The sequence below is a fragment of the Monodon monoceros genome, unplaced genomic scaffold (genome assembly GCF_005190385.1).
Source record: "Monodon monoceros isolate NGI ecotype Baffin Bay Population unplaced genomic scaffold, NGI_Narwhal_1 Super_Scaffold_11, whole genome shotgun sequence".
Lineage (NCBI taxonomy): Eukaryota > Metazoa > Chordata > Mammalia > Artiodactyla > Monodontidae > Monodon > Monodon monoceros.
In genome coordinates, this window is record NW_021703767.1 from 9,383,396 (window position 1) to 9,406,703 (window position 23,308).

At 39.8% G+C, this 23,308-nt stretch overlaps 1 protein-coding gene across 11 annotated transcripts in view; it reads left to right on the forward strand.

Moving 5' to 3' along the window:
- The window catches only part of SETD4 (SET domain containing 4), a 409,208-nt gene that overhangs the window by 228,888 nt on the left and 157,012 nt on the right, over window positions 1-23,308 (forward strand). Inside the window, exon 16 of one of the 11 annotated variants that reach the window (XM_029213920.1) lies at window positions 7,696-7,760. The exons of the other annotated variants lie outside the window; for them this stretch is intronic. The gene's annotated coding sequence lies outside the window, so the exon portion shown is untranslated. Of the gene's footprint in view, window positions 1-7,695; window positions 7,761-23,308 lie in introns of those variants that run through there. 11 annotated transcript variants of the gene reach the window in all.

Below are 23,308 nucleotides of genomic sequence, written 5' to 3' on the forward strand. Positions count from 1 at the left end.
TAGTGCTGTCACCCTGAGTGTACCTACTTAGAGTCTGGGCTCATAGACAATGAGGGACACTTTTTGTTTTTCCCGTTCTGTCCATCAGCACCGGGTACAATGCCCCGTGTGCACAGCAGCTGCTCAGTATGTATTGTTGAGCTAACAGGGTTAATTATGTCTCTAGGTAATTCTTGGTACCTAAAGTGTTTACATATAAACCCATTCATTCATTCATTCATCCATTCATTTTTACATTGACTACTCACTCCATCCAGCTCTGTGCTTGTCCCTGGAAATATAGCAATGTTCATTAAAGTCATGGTGCCTGTCTTCGCAGAGTTTATAACCTTGTGGGGGAAAAGAAATAATCACACAACTGATAATCAATACTCATTGTGGCTTCCACTTACTGAAAGCTTACTCTCTGCTAGTCACTATATTAAGTACTTCTTCATATTATCTTACTGAGTTCTCCTGACTACCCTTGGAGACAAGCATTATACTCTTTTTTTTTGCGGTACGTGGGCCTCTCACTGCTGTGGCCTCTCCCGTTGCGGAGCACAGGCTCTGGACATGCAGGCTCCGGACGTGCAGGCTCAGCGGCCATGGCTCACGGGCGCAGCCGCTCCGCGGCATGTGGGATCTTCCCGGACCGGGGCACGAACCCGTGTCCCCTGCATCGGCAGGCGGACTCTCAACCACTGCGCCACCAGGGAAGCCCTATCATCCTCTTCTTACAGATCAGGGAATCGAAGCTTAGCATGTTTGTTAGGTTAACTGCCTAAAGCCACCTGGCTGGCGAGAAGAAGAGTGAGAGCTTGACCTTACCTGTATGACCCCAGAGCCTGTGAATTTTAACCACCACATAATTACTAATCTTACAGGGATGACAAATACCATAAATAGCATGTGCGTTAGTTTCCTATGGCTGCTCTAACAAATTATCACAAATTTAGTGGCTTCGAACAACACAGATTGATTATCTCAAAGTTGTGGAGGTCAGAAATCCAACATGCTCTCACAAGGGTAAAGCCAAGTTGTGGTCATGACTGCATTCCTCCTGGAGTCTCCAGGGGGGAGTTCCACATCCTTGCCTTTTCCAGCTTCTAGAAGCTTCCCTCATTCATTGACTCACGGCTCCTTCTTCCACCTTCAAAGCCAGCAACATCGCATCTCTCTGACCCACTTCTGTCTTCATGTGTCTGTCTGACTACAGATGAGAAAGGTTCTCTGCTTTTTAGGACTTATGTGATCACGTCTGGCTCACCTGGTTTATCCAGGGCAATCTCCCCATCTCAAGATTCTTAATCACATCTGCATGGTCCTTTTTGCCCTGTAAGGTCACATATTCACAGATTCCAAAGTTTAAGGTGTAGACATCTTTGGGGTGCCATTTTTCTACTGACCACACCAGGAGAGAGGTCGCAAGGGGAGCAGTCTGGAGGTACAGGCTACCCGGGAGGGACAGGAGCCCCAGCCAAGGACTGAGAAGGTGTGAAGCCCCTGCCAAGTCACAGAGCTGGGGCCTTAGAAAGTCTGAGAGTGGCCTGATGTGGAGAGTGGGGGAAAATGGCCCCTGCTGAGGCTGGAGAATGTGCCAGGGGCAAGATCGTGAGGAACGTGGCTGGCAGGTAGGGGAGGGAATCCATTATGGTTCTGGGAGAAAAGGGCAGTAAATAAAAAGGTCAAGAAGGGGATACAATGGATTTCATTTTTCAGCTCATTCTGCTGCTGTGTGGAGAACAGATTGGTAGGGAATGAGAGTGGACACAATTCGGAGGGTGTTTCAATAGTTCAGGTGGGAGATGTTGATGGCCTGGACCAAGATGCTGGCACTGCAGAGCCAGAGGAGAGGTCTGCCTGGGCTCTTCCCCAGAGCGAATGGCAGGGCTGGGTGATTGCTTGGATGTGCTGTTAAGGGGGAGACTTCTAGGTTTCTTAGTGGGATCACTGGAGTCGGGGGGGCATGGTAGTTGGAGGAAGACCAGGCTTGGATGGGAGTGGGATGGTCACAGCCAGGTGGCTCTAGAAAGAGCAAAGGCAGTTAATATAAGAAAAAATCCTCTTGAGGACAAGAGGCCAGAACTGAGTGGGTATAACCAGGGCAATATCTTTTACCAAATCGCTCATTTTGGTTCTTACGACTGAATATTTGTAGAGGCCATATTTCTTTAAGAGGACCCAAATGCATGACATTAAAATGTTTCCTGGAAAATTATGCAGACCAAATATTCTGACTGTTGGTTTGGTTTGATTAAGGGCAACAGATCTGTTATCATATTTCAGCCTTTCCATCTAAATAACCAAGTATTCTTTTTTATTTCCTCTCTCTCTTTCACATGGTACTTTTATGTGCACTATATATATATATTTCCTGAATCTCAGCCTGATGGCAGCCTGATTCTTTGGGCACAGTATAAAATCCTTGATTTTTAAAACGATTCATTTTGGTTTTCAGCTAATACATATAGAGGTGTACATTTTAACAGAATTAATATTTTGCAAAAAGGAGATTTCAGGAAACTATGTTTGACATAAGCCAATTATGGGATGAAACAAAAAGGCAATCAACTCACCATGCAAGGTTGAATTAACAGAATTGTGCACACGCTCGTGTAACTTAGCAACTTAATTTATACACCAGTCCTGGGATGAGACTCCACAATCATCTTGTTTAGACCTCACAACGTGACTGTATCTACTGACACATGTTAGGTTGGGAAGCTTGATACTAGAAAAGAATGGAGTGAATTCTCCTGGGGAGCAAGGACACTTCAGAATTTCCCATTCATCCCTGGGGACTGTGGTTGTCTGACGCATGGATGGTTGGATGCCCAGACTTCCCTGGAAAGACTTTCCTTGTGTTCTTCCCTTTAGACTGTTTCAGTGGTTCTCAAACTGCAGTGAGCCTAAGAATTACTATATAGGGCTGTATTGGATAAAGCCATGTTTGATTTGCAATTTAAGACAATTCAAGTGTACTTTACACTTTAGTTTTTGCCTTCTGTGCTGATTTTAGAACTTAAACTCTCTATAAATTCTTGGAACTTACTGTGATCTGGGGCAATAATTCCAAGTCTGATTTTGGGAGGTATATCATCACCCTGCCTTTGAACAGTAGAAGGGCTGAAGTTACAGGCAGCCGGGAGATGCTCTACGTGAAACTGATTAAATGATTAGAAGGTGGTAAGCACCCTGGTCCTGTTTGTGGTAAAGTGATCCTGGCATGGCAAGACAGCAGAGACCTTAATATTAATTATCAGATGCCAATGTGAGAACAGGGCTGGACCTAGGACATATACAATGAGATTCCTCATGAGGGACCAAGGCTGTCACCTAGTGCTGTACAAGCAAAGCTTTATTGTAGTTTGAGACAAGTGTTGGGAGAACCACACAGCTCATTTGCACCTAATAATGAACGCCACAGTCCAGACTCAGGCCACAGCTTCCTCAACGGTCCCTTGTATAGTCACACCATCACCTGCCATATTACATGAATTTACTTTGAAATTTTGTGGCTTTTTATCATTTTGGTTATATTTGTTTTAAATGTTAATTTATAGTTTCAGAAGTGTTCTGAGCAGAGGGAATCTATTCCCAGTTTTAGGTGCGTTCATATTTAAGACACATTATAAGTTAAACAACTGGGGATCTAATGCATTTGGTGTTGAATAGGAATCACTCCAGGAGCACATACTCCATCCTCAACACTTACTGTGCATCTGGGGTATAAAGATGAATAGGTGGTAAAGACGGGAAATTTTTTCCTATGAAAAGGGTCCACGTCTTGCTCAACTTAATGAAATAGTGCCTCATGCTATTCCTAAGAATAATGAGAAAGCATGAAGTGTCCTGCACAGCTGCATTTGTGTACACGTCAGCTATGTGAAAATGGCATCAAGTGTTGAGTAGAAAAGTTCTTACTGATTCTGTAGTTCCAAAGTGTTATCAAATAGATCAGATCCTGAAACCTCGGCATGTCCTTAGCACACTCTGTATTAAATACATTATGAAATCCACTTAGTAAAACAAACAAACAAACAAACAAGCAGAAAAACTGCATGTAGGGTGAATCTGACAGCTATGAAGATAAGTCTTGGTAAACAAAACAGAACAAAGAAAACATTGGGAAAGCTGTTGTCAATGTAAACTTTGACCCTCAAGCCAAGATTCCCTTGTTAAGTATAAAGAAGAGGATAATGTTTGGGGCTTAAACTTTCTGTGGTCCCTCCACAAGCTGTGGGGAGGGATGTCTTCACACTGACCACATGCTCGTCTTCAGACTCCAGCATCTCTCCCACTCATGCTCAGAGAGTGTTTGAGGAATGAAAGGACTATGTACTTTGAGGTGATTTCTATTCCATGGCAAATGCCTCACTTAACGTGTGACTCAGCTCACTGGCAGCTCTAGTAATTGAAGTGCTGCTTTCAGGCACGGGGGCTGCAAAACTTCTGCATTGATTATGAAGTGGATCGCACAAGTGCTTTCCCAGGCTGCTTCTGTGTTTCTGATTCATCATGATTGTGTCCATCCCAGCCTGGACCAGATGTATGTGCTGGATCCCATCTGCTGCAGACTTAGTCCTGCCCAGTCTTCGAGCCTCTTCTAACCAATGTACTGAACAGCCCATTTCCACTGGTGAAAGGGGCTTGGAATGACTTCCTTCTCCTTCTACCCTGAGTCTGGTGAGACCCAGGTGTCCTGCCTACCCCACGTGCAACCTGCAGCCTTATTTTATTTCACTCGCAAAAGCTTGGGTGAGCGGTCATTGATGAGTCTTCTTCCTCAGCTCCTGGTCTGTGCACTAATTCCCCACTGAGATTCAAGTCCTGCCCTGCCCCTTGCTAGGCATGGATTTTGTCACCCCAAGCCTTGCATCCTTCTATCTCCGTGAGCTTTTGGACCCCCTGGCACGCGCACAGGTTGGATTCCTGGAGGAAGGAGTGCATAGTGAAAAGCTTTGGCTCTCTTTGCATCTAAGTCTTAGTCTAGATCTATGTCTCAGTACCTGGCAGAGTTCCCTCCCATCTGCATAACTGAGTTGACGTTTTTAGCTTTATGCGTTTTGCTCAAAGCAAAATAGTCCTAATTGCCCGTCACTGAAACAAGAACTATAAGAAAAAACTCAATACAACAGGTATATCATTCATGTGGACTCAGAGGTGAAGTCCAAGCTGTAGGGTTGGCACACCTTTGGGGTATCTCTAAACAATCTTACAAATGTGGTGATTCTAGTTTTGACTTTTGGTGCAACTCTAAAAAAATTAGTCTTTGAACTGGTTAAAAGTTTATAGTACCTCACCATGAAGGTTTTCATTAGTTTCTTTCTTGAGTTTTTGTTTTTGTTTTTGTTTTTAAGGTATTTTTCAGGAATGGTAACTACTGAGCCAACCAATTCTCAGTCACTCATTCATTTGTTAGTCCAAGAGGGAGATACAGTTGCTCCTCCTATTAGCACCAAGCAATGCTGGCCATTGCCTGGACTTCAGGAGAAAGGAGAGTCCAGGGTGGGCTGAGCCATGGAAGTTCATTTGGTTTCTCAAGTTGATGTGGGCAGTAAAAAGAAACTGAGATTAAAATGTTCTAGAAGAAGTCTTAGGGGACAGTGAATTCTTGTTCTTTCTTCCCTCTGAGTTATCTCCCCATTGTTCTTTGGAAGAAGATAAAGTTTCTCCTCCATTGAAAAAGATCAAGTTACTAGATGAAAGGCATGGATGGGAATGTCCTTTGGCAGAGATTAATCATTTGAAACCTACTTTGAAAACTGCCACACTACCAGCACTCGCTCTTGCTCCTTTCTTTACTTTTCCATGCCATCTTTGTGAATTGCTCTGCTCTCAACTCCCCATGCCAGAACCTACCATCCAGATGTACAGTTGGGTGTTCATCTTTAGATCAAGCCCCATCCTTTTCATGAGCAAAGCTATCTTCCTGTGGGCTCCTTGGTGGGATTTTGAGATGCCTCGAGAATTGGGTGAGTGAAGATGGTTTGTAATTGAAAGATGGATTGTTTATCAATACCACAGACAATGCTAGCCAAGAAAGTAGGTTCGGTGTTTGGTTGTTGGGGATAGTGGATTGTAATAGTTTCCTTCCCAATTTTTTATAAGGAAGGTCAAATGCCGAAACATAGTAGGAGGAGTCTGAGCACAGGGAGAAGGCTGAGAGTTGGATGAGAATACAGGATCGAATAAGATTTGATGCTTTGAATACTTGTGATGTTCATAGGCTGTTCCAAAAATGTGAACTTTCCCAGCATCTTCATTCGTTAATGGAAAATTTGTGACATCTGCAATTGCATTTATCTTTTAAATTTCCTTTCTAACCATTGTGTTGCATAGTCTGGTACTTCATTAGTAATGATTTTACTGACAGTTACCTTAAACATTCTCTGGATTCAGGTGGAGGAAGATGGATTTTTAACTAATCTTTTTTGGCATAAACATATATCATATAGGAGACTTAACTATTCTTTCTATTTTTCATTTGTTTTCTTTGGTATTATCTGACATTAGGTTGTCAGAACAAATTAAGTGGTGACTGAGCAATAATTGCTTTGTGATATAAGAAGATGGGTAAAAATTGCCTTTTAACTCAGTAGATGCTCTACTTCCTACAACTAAAATATTTAGGTAGGCAACTGTGCATTGAGTAGATGGGACTGTGGATATATTTATGGACCTGGCCCATCTTTTGAAAATGGGGATTTGTACTGAATAATTTGGATTTGCCGACTTCATAGCTCAGGTTTCTGGAACCAGTGCCAACCTCCTCTTCCTGTTGTGCGATGCAAATGTGGTCCTGTTGTTAATGCTAGTCTTGTCTGTCTGCTGCATCCTTTCTTCAGACTACCCACTAGTATCCACCTAGGCTGCATCCGCCTCCCTTCCATCTAACTGAACTTTTAAGATTGTCTTGATTCTTTAAAAATATCCATTTCAAAGCCCAATTAGAGATCAGAGTGACACTCTTTAGAACCCTAGACTCAAAATGCATCAAGGCACACAAAAATGAATTTTCTATTGTTATTTCAGCCAATTCCATGGTGGATTCTGGGGGTTTTATCTATAATTTTGGAGTTGGAAAAATGAAGCAGGGCAGTCTTTTTTTCTCCCAGTTAGTTCAATAGTTAGGATTCTTAGTGTTTCTATTCCCATGAAGACTGGCAAATTGGTTAATGGGTGGGACCTGGCCATGTTAGTATGGTCTTCATAAGTATAACTTGGTACAGGAAATGTAAAAAAATAGAAAGTTGCCTTTTTATAAGAGAGGGAATTTTTTTAATCGAAGTATAGTTTATTTGCAATGTTTAAGGTGTACAGCAAAGTGATTCAGTTATATTTATATATATATAATCTTTTTCAGATTCTTTTCCATTATAGGTTCTTACAAGATACTGAATATAGTTCCCTGTAGGTCCTTGTTGTTTAATACAGTAGTATGTATCTGTTTATCCCAAATTCCCAATTTATCCCTCCCCATGAAAGAGAGGGACGTCTGTTTGGATTTGACCAAGGAGAGATGTTCAGGCCGTTAGCCGAGGAAACTAAATTCTCTGGGTTAGAGTTTCATTGGGAGATCACCCCTTCCCAACGGGTAACTGAAGTGGGAAACTTGGATTAGCTTAGTTGTGTTTTCTCATTGTCTACACAGATGAAACCAAACCAGGAAGAAAAATGACAGCAGACTGATTTTTAGCTTTTGTTCCCCAGATTCCTGTGGCAAATCTTAAAACTTCAAGTGCAAAGTTGGAATCAGGCCTTAAAACTTGCGAGGTATGTATGTGTATGTATGAGCGCGTGAGAGTTTTGGACCCATTTGTTGGAGGGAAATATGACTCAGTTATATTAGTTTAGAATTGTTTTGCTATACAGAAATCAATATAGATATGTACTTGCAAATTTTTGGATTGATTAATTGAACAAAGAATCAAAATGGATTGAGTGCCTACTCTGTGTTGTGTGGTTGGGTAGTGAAATTACATGGTGACACAACACAGGGCCCCAGGAGTCTGTGGTCTCAGAGGAGACAGATAGGAAATAATCAGGATGGAGAGTTCTGATAGAACTAGGGCCATGAGGGAAGAGGATGTTACCAGTAAGTTCCTGCAGGGGATGAAGAGGATGAAGAGGAGATGAAATACAAGTGTGTCTAGGGGTAGTGTAGCTGAGTCATGGAGGGAGATGGACAAGAAGTAAATGACCTACAAAGGGGCAAATGACTGTGTCAAATGACAGCCAGGTTGAGGCTCTGGAGGTCCTTCTTGGTTGGATTTGGGAGTTCCTATTGCTCATAATATTGAGGAAATGGCTTGTAGCATAATATTTCTCTTTCTCAAGGAATATTCTATTTGAATTAATGAATATTTAATCCCAGATAGCTGGATAGTTTGGACTTTGATCTTTTTCTTAAAGAATTATCTGGCTATCTGGAAATTATGTTTTACCCTTCAATATCTAGATAGTACGTGAACAGCTGACTTTAGAAACTCTTTGGATAGAGTTGAGAGTATCACACCGTTTTCCAAATTGGCCCTGATGTGTCATATTATATTAATACAATGCCTAATATTAAATGGCCCATGGATTCCTTAGGTAAATATTTTTAGGTGGGTCATTCTTCTAAAATAATGTGAAATTCTCTTGTGGTATTTGATTTAGAATTTTTGTGTCTATGTTTATAAGATCAGTCTATAGGATTTTTTTTCTTTCTTTTTTTTTTGGTTTGTCTCTTTTCTCTCTTTTCTGGTTTTGTTCAGAATTAGGCCAGTTGTATAAATGGTGTTGGTGGCAAGCTTTCTATAATTTCTATGCTCTGACATGATTTATACATTATAAAAATAATCTATTCCTTATTTAAGAGTATATCTAAAAAGCCTGTTATGGGTTATAACCTCTTGGAAGTAAATTGTCACTTTCCCAGCGTTTCTATAGTTTTGGTTTATCTGAGTGAGTGAGATGTTTTTGCTTTTATTTTCTTTTCTTAAAATAATCTGCCATTTCTTGAAGATTTTCAAGGAGATTAGCACAGAACTATACAAACTATGCTTTTATATTTTTAAACCTTCTTTGCATTTGGGGTCATTTCTATATTTTTTCATTTCTATAGGTATATTTTCAATTTCTGATTTTATTTTCTTGTTTTGAGTGACTAGAAATATGTGTGTATTTGTTTACATTTTCCAAAAAATCTGTTCCAGGATTTACCTATTAATTCTATGGTTTAACAAAACTAGTATTAAACATTTTTTCTGCATCCTATAGATATGCCTGGGTTTTGCATTGAGGGCTAGTTCTTTTACTTTTTTTTTTTTTTTATATACTAAGAATTTAAATGTGAACTTGCCTGTGAGTACTATTTGATCCTACCTCAAAAGTTTTGATAGTTTTAAAATATTACTCATTTAAAAAAACTCCACTTGTTGGTTTAATTTTTCATTCAAGGTTATTTAAGAGCGTGCTTATTAATTTCTATGTAGTGGCTTCCTCTTTTGCTTAAATATTATCACTCATTTCTTATTATTTTTGCTTCATATTATGATGCTGTAGTAGTCAACAGATGTTTATTATGGTTGTGTATTCATTTTGGATTCCATCTTTATTGATATAAAATTCCAGTCCTTGTACTGTTTAATATTCTTCTTAATATTCAACTTTGTCGTAAATAATTTCCATAGTTTCCTACTTTTTAAAGTCTACCTTAAAAATTTCTGTAATAAATCTTTCTGCTCTCTCTTTTTCTTTTAAATTTTCCTGTTCATTTTATTTCAGCATATCTCTTGAGAGCAGACTATGTTTGATTTTTTAAAATCCAATCGGATCATCCTTTAATGTTTTTATTTATTTTTGCCATGATATTTATGTGTTTTTGAAGAGTTTTTCCTTCTTTTTAATGTTTTCTGGGTTTTTTTTTTTTGAGTTCTTTTTCTGTTCTTATTTTTTACCTTTACATTCTCCATGATTTTGAGTTAATGTACTCTAGTTTAAATTTTACTCGTGGCTCTTTAAGTTAAAAAAATTTAAAATATGTATTTCTATAATAAAATTAAGAATGAGATAATATTTTAAAAAACTTTCTGTGCCAAGTAAGAGATTTAATGTGTTTTTATTCCCCTTTCTCATTTCTGAGATTTAAAAAATATAACCTGTGTTTTTAGATTTGGATTATTGATATTCAATGAGTATTTTTTTTTCTTTTTACTATTCCTTAGTTTTAAGAGGTATTTTACATTTATTTTTAGTTTGATCAGCACTTTTATAATCTTTATTTGGATCATCTTTAATGAATTTTAGTGTTCGCCACCAGTCCTTTTAGGTCACAAAATCTTAATTTTTTGAATCATTTCTTGATTATTCGGTATATTTCTCTTAATCTTTTTGCCCAGTTTAAATTTAGACAGAACTGTAGTTGCATTTTCTGTTTGTTTTCAGTGTTATGGAAGGGATACCTGAAGCTGCTTTAATTTTTGTTCTGTTGTAGATTACTTCTTTTTCTTTCCTTTCCCCCGCCGCCCCTGCCTGAATGCTTATATGCTCTTTTTCTCCATTTATATGATTTAAGAGTTGTCAGAATGTGTGTTGATGGGGGCTGCTCTCATCAAGTTAGGTTGGAACATGGTGAATGAACCCTTTTCCTCCACATACTCAGGTGTTTTTTGAACTCTAACATTTTTTGTAAATTATTTTAAATCAAAACTTTCCTTTCAGCCTTTCTGGCTGAAATACCTCCTCAAGAATTCATGGTATTTAAGTTGACAGTGTCAGTTCTGGGGATCTGCCATCTCCTTGGTCTTCATTTTTATCTCCTTATCTCTTTGCTTTCATCCAGAGCACCCAACTCTTCTCTTCATCACAGTTTCAGTTTTCTACGTGATGCAGTCTGCCTTTACCAGACATGAAACAGATATTTGATTTCAGATGGGCAACGTTGTTGCTGTCTTAACATTCTTCTGGGTCTCACCAGCAACCCTTTGGATTTTGTCAACTTAATTTGCACGCCGCATTTTGGTTCTTTCTCCCAGGTCTCTGCTAAGTGGGATCCTCTCTTTACCATTTGCTTTCCTGACACTTTGAACTGGCAGAAGGTATGAAAAAGTATGATGCGCACATCTCCTCCTACTGAAGTTCTTGACTCATGTCAGCAGTTGGCACTGCCCCTCCCAGCATGAAGGCACCCTCACTGGTCACCCCTTTTCTGCCATCCCCAAGTCATTTGCTTAGTTTCCTTCTTCAGAATAAAGTATAAAGTCAGGCTCTGAAGGGATTATAACTACCTAAAATCTTGCGTCCACCCAACATGGGGATGGCTGAGCTGTTTTCTGTTGCATACAGAACTCGGTTTCTGAGTGCAGAGGCAGAATGAGCATCTGAGCTCCAGTGGAGCAGCTGTTGGCTTTGCCTGTCATATTAGCATCACTGCTTCCATATTCTGGTAATAGTTTGCCTGCCAATCATAGTTTCACTCTTCTTGTGGGGTTCCCCCTTTTCTATATCTTCTTTTTTATATCTTGTTTTCTCCTTTGTGGAAACTGGGAAAGACTGCATTTTTAAACCAGAGGTCAATAGCCCCATGGACTTTTCATTTCAAAGGTGATTTTCCCCCTCTAGCCATTATTCGTTGGTGATGGATCCCAATTAGTCAGAATTCTCTTTAAAATGTTTATAAATGCCATAAGACACACAATGGCAAAGGTGAGATGACATTCCTGGAATGAATCAGGCTGAATAGTTTGTTTTCTGCTTACGTCATATTGTAGAAAACTTGATATGATGAGGGTCACGACTTGTCTTAGTGGAAATAAGTCTGGTTTGGGAATCAGAAATCTAGACTTGACCTTTACTGCCCTATGAGGCTATGGACTTCTGTTTCCTCACTCATAAAAGGAAGAGGCTGGGCTAAAAGATTTCTACAGTCCTGTTGACGTGCATTCTACATATTTTGTAATTATCATAATACATATTGCATGCTATTTCATTTCTCTGTTCAAAAGCCTGGGACAAGAAGATGCTACTGCTTGGTGACAGGAACATGGAAAAGTATGTTTGTGGATAGGCAGGAAGTGACTTGCCTTTTGGTGCCAGATCTTAAAGTATATCTTTATTTCTTGCATTACTCCATTGGGTGGACAAGGGGAGGCGTTGCATGCCAAAGCAGGAGATTTTTCTTTAAGGAAATTAAGGCTGACCAAACAAGGGATTGGTTGCTATTATCAGACACTAATGGCCCCTGATAAGGGGTAATCAGATAGCCCGAAAGGCAGGGTTTAGAGTTAAGTAACCAGGCTCCCTTTATGCAGGAGATATGGCATGACTGTGCTTGGAATGGATTCCTTTCTCTGTAAATTTTTAATCAGCTCAAAAATTTTCATGGAACAATTTATTCCTTTCCCCTCCTTCCTTTTACTTAGCTTAATTTGACCTTGATTTGGTGGAAATGTGAAAAAAAAACATATTTATGAAACAATTACTACTAGCCAAGGGTCTTTGTGCGCAAATCACAAGACTTTTTATATCTTTTTTCCCCCCATAACTGTAATAGCCTGAAGTGCCATTTGGATGGGCTTTTCTTAGCCAAGCATGTATGATTTTTGGAATTGATCTGTATGATTCGAAATATCAGTTTTCAATGTTCTTATTGCACATTCCTTTAAAAAATGCATTTGTCTGGCCTCGGGGATTTGATGCCATAACCAGCAGAGGGATACTTTCTGACTCCCCCTGGGGAGATGAACACTTAATTTTGCTGTTATTTTATGGAGATTCCGTCTCTTCATTTTAAGTCAATGGGACTTCAAATCTGCCCATGACCGGGGTGGAGATTTATTACATACACTTTAGGCCTGCATCCACAACTCATTGCATTTCCTCCTCTGGACTCAAGTCACAAGGACATGGATACCAGGATCTTTTCTTTCCCTGGATACTCTGTCAGCTTCTTATCTGGGCCAGTATCACTCCTTGCCAGCCAAAGTTAGAGGCAAAGCGTAGTGAGTTTTCTGGAAGCAGATTTGGAGGTGGGATTTGGTGTGTAGCATATTTTTAAGGAACAACAGGTAAAAGGAACAGTGGAGAAGTAGAACTGGGCAGGAGACACCCACCCGTGGTACAGGCCTGACAATATCTCCGTCAACCTAGAGGGGGAGCTCTAGCGTGAGTAGTGTGGTTACAGGAGCCAACTTTGGCCTGAAACGCTTGTTCCTCCATAGACTGCTCTGGAAGTCCGTGACCTCGGGTGGGGTCTTTCTGTAGCTCAGACAACTCTGAAGGAATTGACAGCTGGGGCAACAAGCCCTTCTTTGAAGGAGGATCTGTGTCGGCAGCACATCTCCATGCCCATCATATATCTCCTTTCCAATGACCTATCCTTTTAGTGGAATTAAGTTATATAGGACCTCAGGAGTCTATGGTTAATGTATGCCACTGAGTGCTTTAGATTAGCATGGAAGACTTAGATCACATTTTCCTATGGAAAAGGCTTTTACACAACTCTGACTGCTTGATTCCTCTAGTGACATTGCTACAGACAGGGCACCCCGTCTTTAGGCAACTTAACCCTAAATGAGTTGGTGACATACAGTGTCCACTTCCTAGCTGTTCACCTTGGGCAAGTTAACCTCCTAAGGCTGTGGTTCCGTCATCTCTAAAGTGGGTGGGACTGATCAGTCCCCATATTGTATAGGGTTATTGTAAGAATTATAAATGTGAACATATGCTAAGTATCCTAGTACAGCCTAAAGTAAGGGTTCAATATGGGAACTGGACTTTGAAAAGAATATTTCTTTCTTCACCCAAGTTTTTGAACATCTATTACAGATCAGGCATTGAGCCATGCACTTCCTTTCCATGATTATTGAATTCTAAATGTAGTAGTTTGCTATAGGTCTGCCTTAACAGAGTACTGCAAGCTGAGTGGTTTAGAACAACAGAAGTTTATCGTCTCTTGGTTCCAGGGGCCAAAAGTCCAAAACCAAGATGTGGGCAGGCTGTGCTCCCTCTGAAACTTCTAGGGGAGGATGCTTCCTGGCCTCTTCCAGCTTCTGGTAGCCCCAGACTTTCCTTGGTTCGTGGCAACATAATTCCAATCTCTGTCTCCGTCCCCGCATCATCTTCCCTCTATGTGTATCTATCTCTATGTCCAAATTTTCCTTTTCCATAGGACACCAGTTATATTGGGTTAGGATCCACTCTAATGACCTCATCTTAACTCAGTTTCCTCTGTAAAGACCCGATCCCCAAATAAGGTCACATTACAAGTACTGGGGCTTAAGAAGTCAGTATATCTTTTTTGGGGACACACTGCAATTCATAACACTCACAAATCTCTATATGGTAGGTATCATTATTCACATTTCATAGGTGAGTGAACTGGAACCCAGAGAGGTCAAATAACTCCCCCAGAATCACACAGCAGGCAAGTAATGAGAGAGGAGGACCTGAACCTAAATCTCTTTGGCTCCCCAGAGCATATGCCCTTTCCACTGAAATGTTGTTGCCTCCACATTAGAAACTTCTAAGTGAACTAGGAGAGATTTGAAGTTAAGGGATGAATTAGTCTCAAATTGCTGCAATAAAATTTGTTGTTATTAGGCAAAATAGCCTAAATCCCAAGAAACTTGTGTGCCATTTTGTTCAAAAACAAAAAACAAAAAAACTCTAATAGCTATGAAAGGCACCTACAACATGCCTGCCCTTGGCAAGGGCTTCCAAACCTGGTTATACCATTTCCTCCTCTTACCTCTAATTCCTGGCACCTGGGACTATTTCTAATCGTCCAGGCCTCAGCTTTATACCCTGAAAAGAAAGTTGGCAATTCGTGATCCATAAACTATGACATGAGGTCAGTTAAAAAGTATCTTGTAGCTTGCTTTAGTAATGGTAGTTATAACAACTTCAGCTACTCACACTTTACTTATGTAGTTCTAATAATAATGATATTCAACTTTATTTGAACATCTCTTCTGTGCCAGGCACTTAGGACCTGTTAGTGATGTCACCGAGAGTTTCCATGTGGCATGGCGCTGTCTAGGGAAAACTGTTTTCCTTTACTCTCGCACTTCACTTCTGGCCACTAAATTTGTGTGAGTGTGAGTGCTTTTTCCCACACTGACCAATCTCCACCACCAGCTGGGTGTCCTACAATTCAATTCAGATCCCACAAGACTTTCCCCCCCCCCCCACCCCAACTTAAGATGCCAACTGCAAGTCCAGGTTGTCACTTGTGCTTCGAGCTAACCAGCTATAAATCAGAGGTTCCCATGACCCCCTTCTGAGTTCGATAATTTGCTAGAAAATCTCACAGAACTCTGGAAAAATAGATTACTTGCTAGACTACTGATTCATTATAAAAGGATACAACTCAGGCACAGCCATGTGAAAGATGCTTAGGGCACGGTATGTGGAAAAGTGTGCGAAACTTGTATGCCCTTTCCAGGCACATTATCCTCCTGGCATGTGGACGTTCACCATCCTGGGGCTCTTGGAACCCCATAGTTCAGGGATTTTCATGAAGGCTTCATCACCTCGGCATGATCAGTTGTTAACTCAGTCCTGGAGTGTGGGGAGGTAGGGCTGAAAGTTCCATGCTTCTCATCATGGCTAGCTCTTTCTGGTGACCAGCCTTCATCTTGAAGCCATCCAGGAACCCACCAAGAGTTGCCTCATTAGAACAAGAGATGCTTCTATCACTTAGTAAATTCCAAGGGATTTAGGAGCTCTACAGCAGGAATCAGAATCAGAGACTAAATATTAGCACAAAAGGTGCTCCTAGCCTCTACATTGCTCAGGAAATCACAAAGGTTTTAGGAGCTCTGACTGGGAGCTAGAGATAAAGACCAAAATATATATTTCTTATTGTATTATGACATCACAAGTGCTGAGAGGGGAACTCTGATTCTGTTGTTGTTTTGGTTGACTATATCTTCCTTACAAAATGTTTCCCTACAATTAATTTGACAATGATCAGGCATCTCGCAAATATATCATTTCACTCTGAATTTCTAATGTCAGGAAGTAAAACAGAATGGGCTGTTGTATAGAGTAAGGGTCAGCAAATAAAGGTCAGCTGGCCAAACTTAGCCCACCGCCTAGTTTTGTAAGTAAAGTTTTATTGGAACACGGCCATGCTCCTTTATTTATACCTTGTCTCTATGGCTGCTTTCATGTTACAGTGAAAAGTCAGAGGTGAGTATTTGCAACAGAGACCTTCTGGTCCACAAAACCTAAAACATTTATTGTATGGCTTTTCACAGAAAAAGTTTGCTGCTGCACAAATAATGAAACTAAAATACAGAGGAGGAGGATGTTGGTTTTGTACAGGTGGCAAAAGCGGAAAGCCAGTATTAACACTTTCCTGCTAAAAAGTGTTTAATTGCTAGGGTCGTGTTAAAGCATTAACTGAATAAAGCAAATGAGGTGTCTGTAGATGCATGGGTCACCTCACATGGTAAGTCTCAATCCATTTCATATGAACTAAAGTTGAAGTGGGATTTTTAAAAACTGGACTTAAAAATGCCTTTTAATTTTCATTTACCTAACGATGCTATACCTCTTTACGTGCGATTCTTTGCCACCTGTATATATTTGTGAGTGAATTGTGTGTTCAAATCTTTTGATCATTTTTTAATTAAATAGTTTGTGTTCTAATTATTGACTCTTTTTAAAAAAAGAGATATACTGTGATGATTAATATTATGTATGATCTTGGCTGGGCTAGGGAGCCCAGTTGTCTGGTCAGACACCAGTCTAGAAGTCAATATAAAGGTATGTTTTGGATATGATTAACATTTAAATCAGTAGGCTTTGTGTAAAGCAGATTACCCTCCATAATGTGGGTGGACCTCATCCAATCAGTTGAAGGCCTTAAGAGCAAAGCCTGTGGTTTATTGAAGAAGAAGAAATTCTGTCTTTCTCCAGATTGCAACATAGAAATTCTGCTTGAGTTTCCAGGTTGTTTGCCTTCCTTGCAGATTTTGGACTCAAGACTGCAACATCAACTCTTACCTGAATCTTCAGCCTTATCGCCTGTCCTACTTGATTTTGGACTTGCCAGCCCTCAAAATCACATTGGTCAGTTCCTTAAAAAGCTGCTTGTTTTCTCTCTTTCTATATATCCCATTGATTCTCTTCCTGACTAGAAAGCAGACCATAAAATTCACTCATCCCCAGGTGATAATCAGAAGAAATGGCTGTCCAACTTGGTGAAGACCAGAGGAGAGACAATGCCAAGGACCAGTTGTGACAAGCTCCCGAGATACTCTGTGCAGGTTTTCTGAGAGAGATTTGCTCTGCTGTGGTTGTCCTGGTGGGGTTGGGGCCCTAAGTGGGAGAATGTTAAGCTGTTAAATTGATCTCTCTAAGTGTGTGTTTCTAGGTAGACTGTAATTTGCTCTTCTTGGTTATTTTGTGCCCAGCCAAATGCCTGGTTCCTCCTTGGTGCTCAGTAGCTTTGAATGAAAGAAAATATATTTGAATGAAAGAAAGAAGATGAGAATTCTAAGTCCTGTCATCTATTAATGCCCTTGTAATGTAGCTGGAAGAATCTATGTTTTGACGATAACATATTAAAAAATTTTCCCTGGGATTCATCCATTATTCAGAAGGCACCAGCTTAATACAAATGCAGAATATCAGGGAAAATTTTTTTGAACGTAACACAGTTTTTTGCCAAAGTAACTAACAGATGTTGGCTGACAGATTCAGTGGAATACCCATGGACGCGTCTCCATTTGACAGAGGAATTGGAAACACTGATTTGTTCTATGCTCTCCACTCATTGGCTGAATCAGTCCAGAACTACATTCACACCACTTTAGCCTCAATCAATAAATGATGAAAAGTTACTATGTTTGAGTCCTGCAGATTGCACCTTTCTGAAGCTAGGCTAGCACCAAGGTTGTATCAGAATGATTCCAGGGTGGTTTTATCCTTCACTCTGTAGACAAGCCCTCATTCTGTGCAGTGTCAGATATAGTGGAGAAAATAAAAAGACAAGAATAAAAATTATAGTAATATGTTTTCATCATGTTCATAGCAGCATCATTCACAATAGGCAATAGGTGAACGTAATCCAAATGTCCATCGATAGATAAATGGATGACCAAAATGTGGTCTATACATAAAATGGAACATTATTCAGTCTTAAAAAGGAAAGGAATTCTGACACATGTTACAACATGGAGGAACCCAAGAGGACATTATGCTAAGTGAAATGAGGCAGACACAAAGGGACAGATACTGTATGATTCCATTTAAATGAGGTACCTAGAGTAGTCAATTTCATAGAAACAGAAAGTAGATTGGTGGTTGCTAGGGGCTGGAGGAGGAGTGATGGGAAACTGTTTAATGAGTACTGAGTTTCAGTCTTTTAAGATGAAAAGAGTTCTGGAGGTTGGTTATACTGAATACTACTGAACTGTACCCTTGAAAGTGGTTAAGATGGTAAATTTGATGTTATGTGTGTTTTACCACACTACAAATTTTAAAAATTAACAAGGAGAATATGGTAATAATTTTAACAAGAGCTATCACTTTTTTCTATATTAACTATATGCCTGACCTTTCATGAACATCTTTTAAACAATCATATGAGTTAAATACTCTCATGAGTCCAAGATGGAGGATCAAAGCACTTACGTAACCTGGCCAAGATCAAGATCTATGTAACCTGGAATACCGAACTGCTTTTGACCAGAAAAGGCAGGATTTCAAATAAACAGGACTGGGGCTTGGGTGAGGCAAGTGAGGCAATTGGTCCTGGCATGAAATTTAAGGGAGTGCCACAAAGCTCAGTAATCAAGACAAATGACATTGTGGTGCAATCTTTAAAAAAATAAAAGTTAGTATAAAAATCTATGATGAACAAAATATGAAAATGTAAAATAAAGACAGGATCTAATAGAATGAGGGAAGGTTGTTGAGTAATTGCAGGGTCAATCCTGCAGAGACGTCACTTATTACAGTCAGGATAGTTTCACATCACTGACTGACCATTAAAGGAGTGCCACCCAACCATTTTAACATGATCAGATATTTGTAAAACTTACAATAAAAACCGATGAAGAAGAGCCCTGTGAACCTGTGGAAAGAGAGAGAAGTTTAAGCACAACAGGGTGAAACACTGTTAGAAGGAGCCGGAGCTTTGTAATAACTGGGTACCACATTCAGAAGGCTTAATTTCAAGAGATATTTATCCCTACGATAGCTGGTAATACTGCTCTAATAAGTCCTGTATGTTGTGCTTAAGATGAAATTAATCGGGGTTTTCTGAGTCTGTGTGATGTGCTGGAACCATGACACTGTTGGGACTCTGCCACTTACTAGCAGGGGGCTGTTTGGAGGGTAATTAACCTCTCTGGGTCCTAATTTCATAATCTTTAAAATAAGGATCATGCCTGCTTTGTCGACTTCATAGAGTTCTTGTGAGGATCAAGTGAGATAATGATTGCAATAGTGCTTTTTAAAACTGCCGTGATCTGCAAAGTTGGCCTTTGTTATTTCAAGGTGAATTCTTTTTTGAAGCTAGATTAGGGAGCCAAAACTAATATCCATCTTATAGACTGTATCACGCAGGATTTTTCTGTGTATAGTTATGTTTGGAGGGGTGGGGACCTGATTCGACTTATGGTCTCTCTGAATCCACATGTTATTGACAAATGAATCAACAAATTGATACAAAGTGGGTAAAGATTTTAACACTGAGAACTGGCAGGAGATTGTTTATTTTGGGTGTTTTACACAGGGAACTGTGTTAAAAGGTAGATAAGGTCTTCAGATATGGCTAAAGGTTGAAATGAAGGACAAGAGTCAGGCTTACATGTTGGATGGCAGAGAGATAAAAACATTCTTGGTTCAACCAAACTTTTTGTTGAGTGAGATTAAGCTGGTTCTGGGTACCTGGGAACAGGTGGAGAACCTGGCCAGAGGTGGATGTACCAAAGAAATGGGGGGTCATTTAGTCATCATCTCAGAGTTTGGTGATTCACTTGTAGGAGCAAAAATGTACCAGTGTATCATCTATTATGGACATTTAAAAAAGTATAGATAAAGTGTTTTGGAAAAACACACTATGTCTACTATGTCATAAATATATTTATGTCAAAATAAGATATCGAAGAACCTATTCACACATTTCAAGCCCTTGAAACGTTTTAAAGGCAGAAAGTATAAGAAAGCAAGCCATTTGTTGAAGGAACAATATTGAAAGATCTTTAAGTAATACCTCTTTGACCTTAAGTCTAAGCCATCTATCTTGAACTAGTATTGGTATTTGGCTGCTGGAAATGCTTGGCAAGGTAGAGTGTTCTGATTTCATTTGATCTCTCATCATACCAGGCATTTGATTTTTTTTCCCCCTGAACTATAGAGCCTTGGATTTGGTGGGCTCCACCCAAATTTCAACACTGACAGAGCTTTTGTATTAAGCTAAGAGTGGGAGATTGTTTGGACAAATAATTCATACCCTTTGCTGGGAAGGAAAGATTTGTTTCCGGGAAGAGATTATCTGTGCGTGCGCCAGGCATGGGGGCCTTAGACCTCAATTTGCTGGTGCATTAGCCTGTGCATTAAAGGAATTGCATTTTTATTGGATCATGTCAAGCTGTTGATTGGAAAAATAAAAGTGACCTTTAAATTTTTCACCAGCTGTGACAAGATAGAGATGGCACATCCAAAGAATGGGCTGGAAATGGTGAACGATTAATGATACCATTGTTCTCCCAGCCCATCCTATGAAAAGAACCATCCATTTCCTCAATTGCTCTGACCAGGATTGGCCCTGTGCATTATGTAAGGTGAGCTGTGCCTCCTTGTTAGGATAGAAAGGTCTTAAAATGCCTCTCTTCTAACTCTTCATTCTACTATCCTTGCAAGTCTCTAAAACTAAAGGTAAACATAATGGTGGGGTGGGAAGGGAGGGAAATAATGAATCTAGGAAGATGAAGGTGGTGTACCTTTAAAGTGATATGTCTGTGCTCTTTATGGCAAAAGAAGACATCAGTTAGGTGGTTCTGTAAAAGGTGAGTAGCCATGGAGATGGAAAGGAGTTGGAAATTAAGACAAATATCATCTAGACCATGACCTACATGTGATAAGGCCCTTTCCCATTTTTATACCAGAAGCATTGATGAACTCTCCAGAGTCATTGTATTCCTAGAATAAAGGGCTGGCAGGACCATGTAAGAAGTCAGCCTTTTCCTTAGTGCTTGGTGGGTTCTCAGCCCTCACATTTCTATGCCACCTTCATTAGATTTACGCACAGCATGTGATGTAATTTCTTATCTTTCTGTCTTCCTCAGTGCAGCAATTGGTACATGGAGTTACTTGGAGGCAGGTTTTGCACTCATCATATCTAGAAACTTTTTTTTTTTTCTTGCGGTACGCGGGACTCTCACTGTTGTGGCCTCTCGCGTTGCGGAGCACAGGCTCCGGACGCGCGGGCTCAGCGGCCATGGCTCACGGGAACAGCCGCTCCGCGGCATGTGGGATCTTCCCGGACCGGGGCACGAACCCGTGTCCCCTGCATCGGCAGGCGGACTCTCAACCACTGCGCCACCAGGGAAGCCCTAGAGCCTTTTTATAAATAGGAGCACTCTATTATAAATATGGTTGCTTTCCAGTTTTTTTTTTTTTTTCCACAATCGGTTCTTTTTCTGTTATATCAGTATGAAGCGTATTTTGACTGGAGGTGGGGGAAATATGATTCAGTGTTATCCTAACAAAAACCAAATAATTTACTACAAACATGTCTTAATCACAAGGATGAAGCCGATAGGCAAAATTATTCTCCTCTGTCACAATCGCCTTATTTTGACTTGTGGTATATATATAAGTGGAATGATTAAAATGAATCTGAACTAGACATTGTGATTTAAATTCTGTCAACTTGGTCTGTCTATAAAGAAGTGGTTCTTATACAAAGTGAAATGTTCTTTAGACCTGAGAATGAAATAAACACAATTTAAAGTTTCCATAAAATCCAACAATCAACTGTTTGTTGATGAAGCTGATTGATTGATCTCCTTTTATTCTAGTTTCTTCTGTTATTAATGAAAAAGTTGGGGGCTTTTAACAAGCATCAAGTCACCAGTTACATCATCTGTTACAAAGTAGGGAAAGGAACTTCTTCTCCTAAGTAGAATGCAGAAGGTCTTGGTCAATGCTTTTGCTGCAACAATTAGTAAGAAACAGATAATTTATAAATTTACAAAAAGCCTATTGTTATAGGCATCAGAAAGCTAGAAAAGCAATGAAGACTAGCTAAACTAAACTTCCAAGGAGAGAATCCTTCTAGGGTGAGCTGGCAATCAGAAGCTATTCTTCATCCCTCTGTGATCATTTGCCAATTCTGGATGTGGGGTGAGAAACAAAGACCCTTCCCCAGAAAAAGAGGACTTGCAGCAGACACTTGTCTAGTCTCCCCAGTAAGATATTTTCAAATTTTGAGGCCTCATTGGACGGGAGGACAGAGAGCTAATTTGAAGACTTCTGAAGGGCAAAACTGAAACTCTCAGCATCTTTCAGGGCCAAGGAGACAAAGGCCCCATCAGGATCTCAGTAAAAAGCTAGGATGTCCATGCCCTAGAAGTTAAAGAAAAAGCAGGAATTCCCTGACTTAATGGAGGAAGAAATTAGGGCAGAAGAAAGTTTCAAAGTGATAATGGCTGAGAATTTTATCCAGCTGAATCCATAGGTTCAAGAAATTCATGGAATCTTGAGTAATGGAAATACACACAGAGGCACCTCATACTGAAACTGCTGAAAACCAAAGTAAAATCTACAATCTTAAAAACAACTAGAGAAAAAAGACATAATACCTTTAAAAGATCCAGAGTTACGACTGACAGTTGGATGTTTATGAGCAACCGTGGAATCCAGAGGACAATTTAAAGTGATGAGAGACAATCACTGCTAACCTAGAATTAAGAATATTTTTCAACAATGAAAGTGAAGTAAAGATATTTTTAGACAAATGAAAGTGGAGAGAATTTGCTGCTGGCATGTTTGTATTAAAAGAGAAACTTATTTTCTCCAGGCAGAAGGAAAATGATTCCACACGATAATATGGAGATGCAGGAGGAAATGAATAATATTAGGAGGGATAAACATGTGGCTAAGTCGAAATAATTCTTGATTGTGCAAAGCAATAATTGTAATGTCTTTGAAGTTTAAAATAGGTGCAGGAAAAATGTGTAATAATAATAAAGCAAAAGTTGGAATGGAGGTAAATGGAATTAAACAGTTCTAAAGTTCTAGCAGAACTGGGATGATAAAAATTATATTATATGTTAGACTGTGATATATCAAGAAAGCATGTTGTAATCATTAGGTTAAC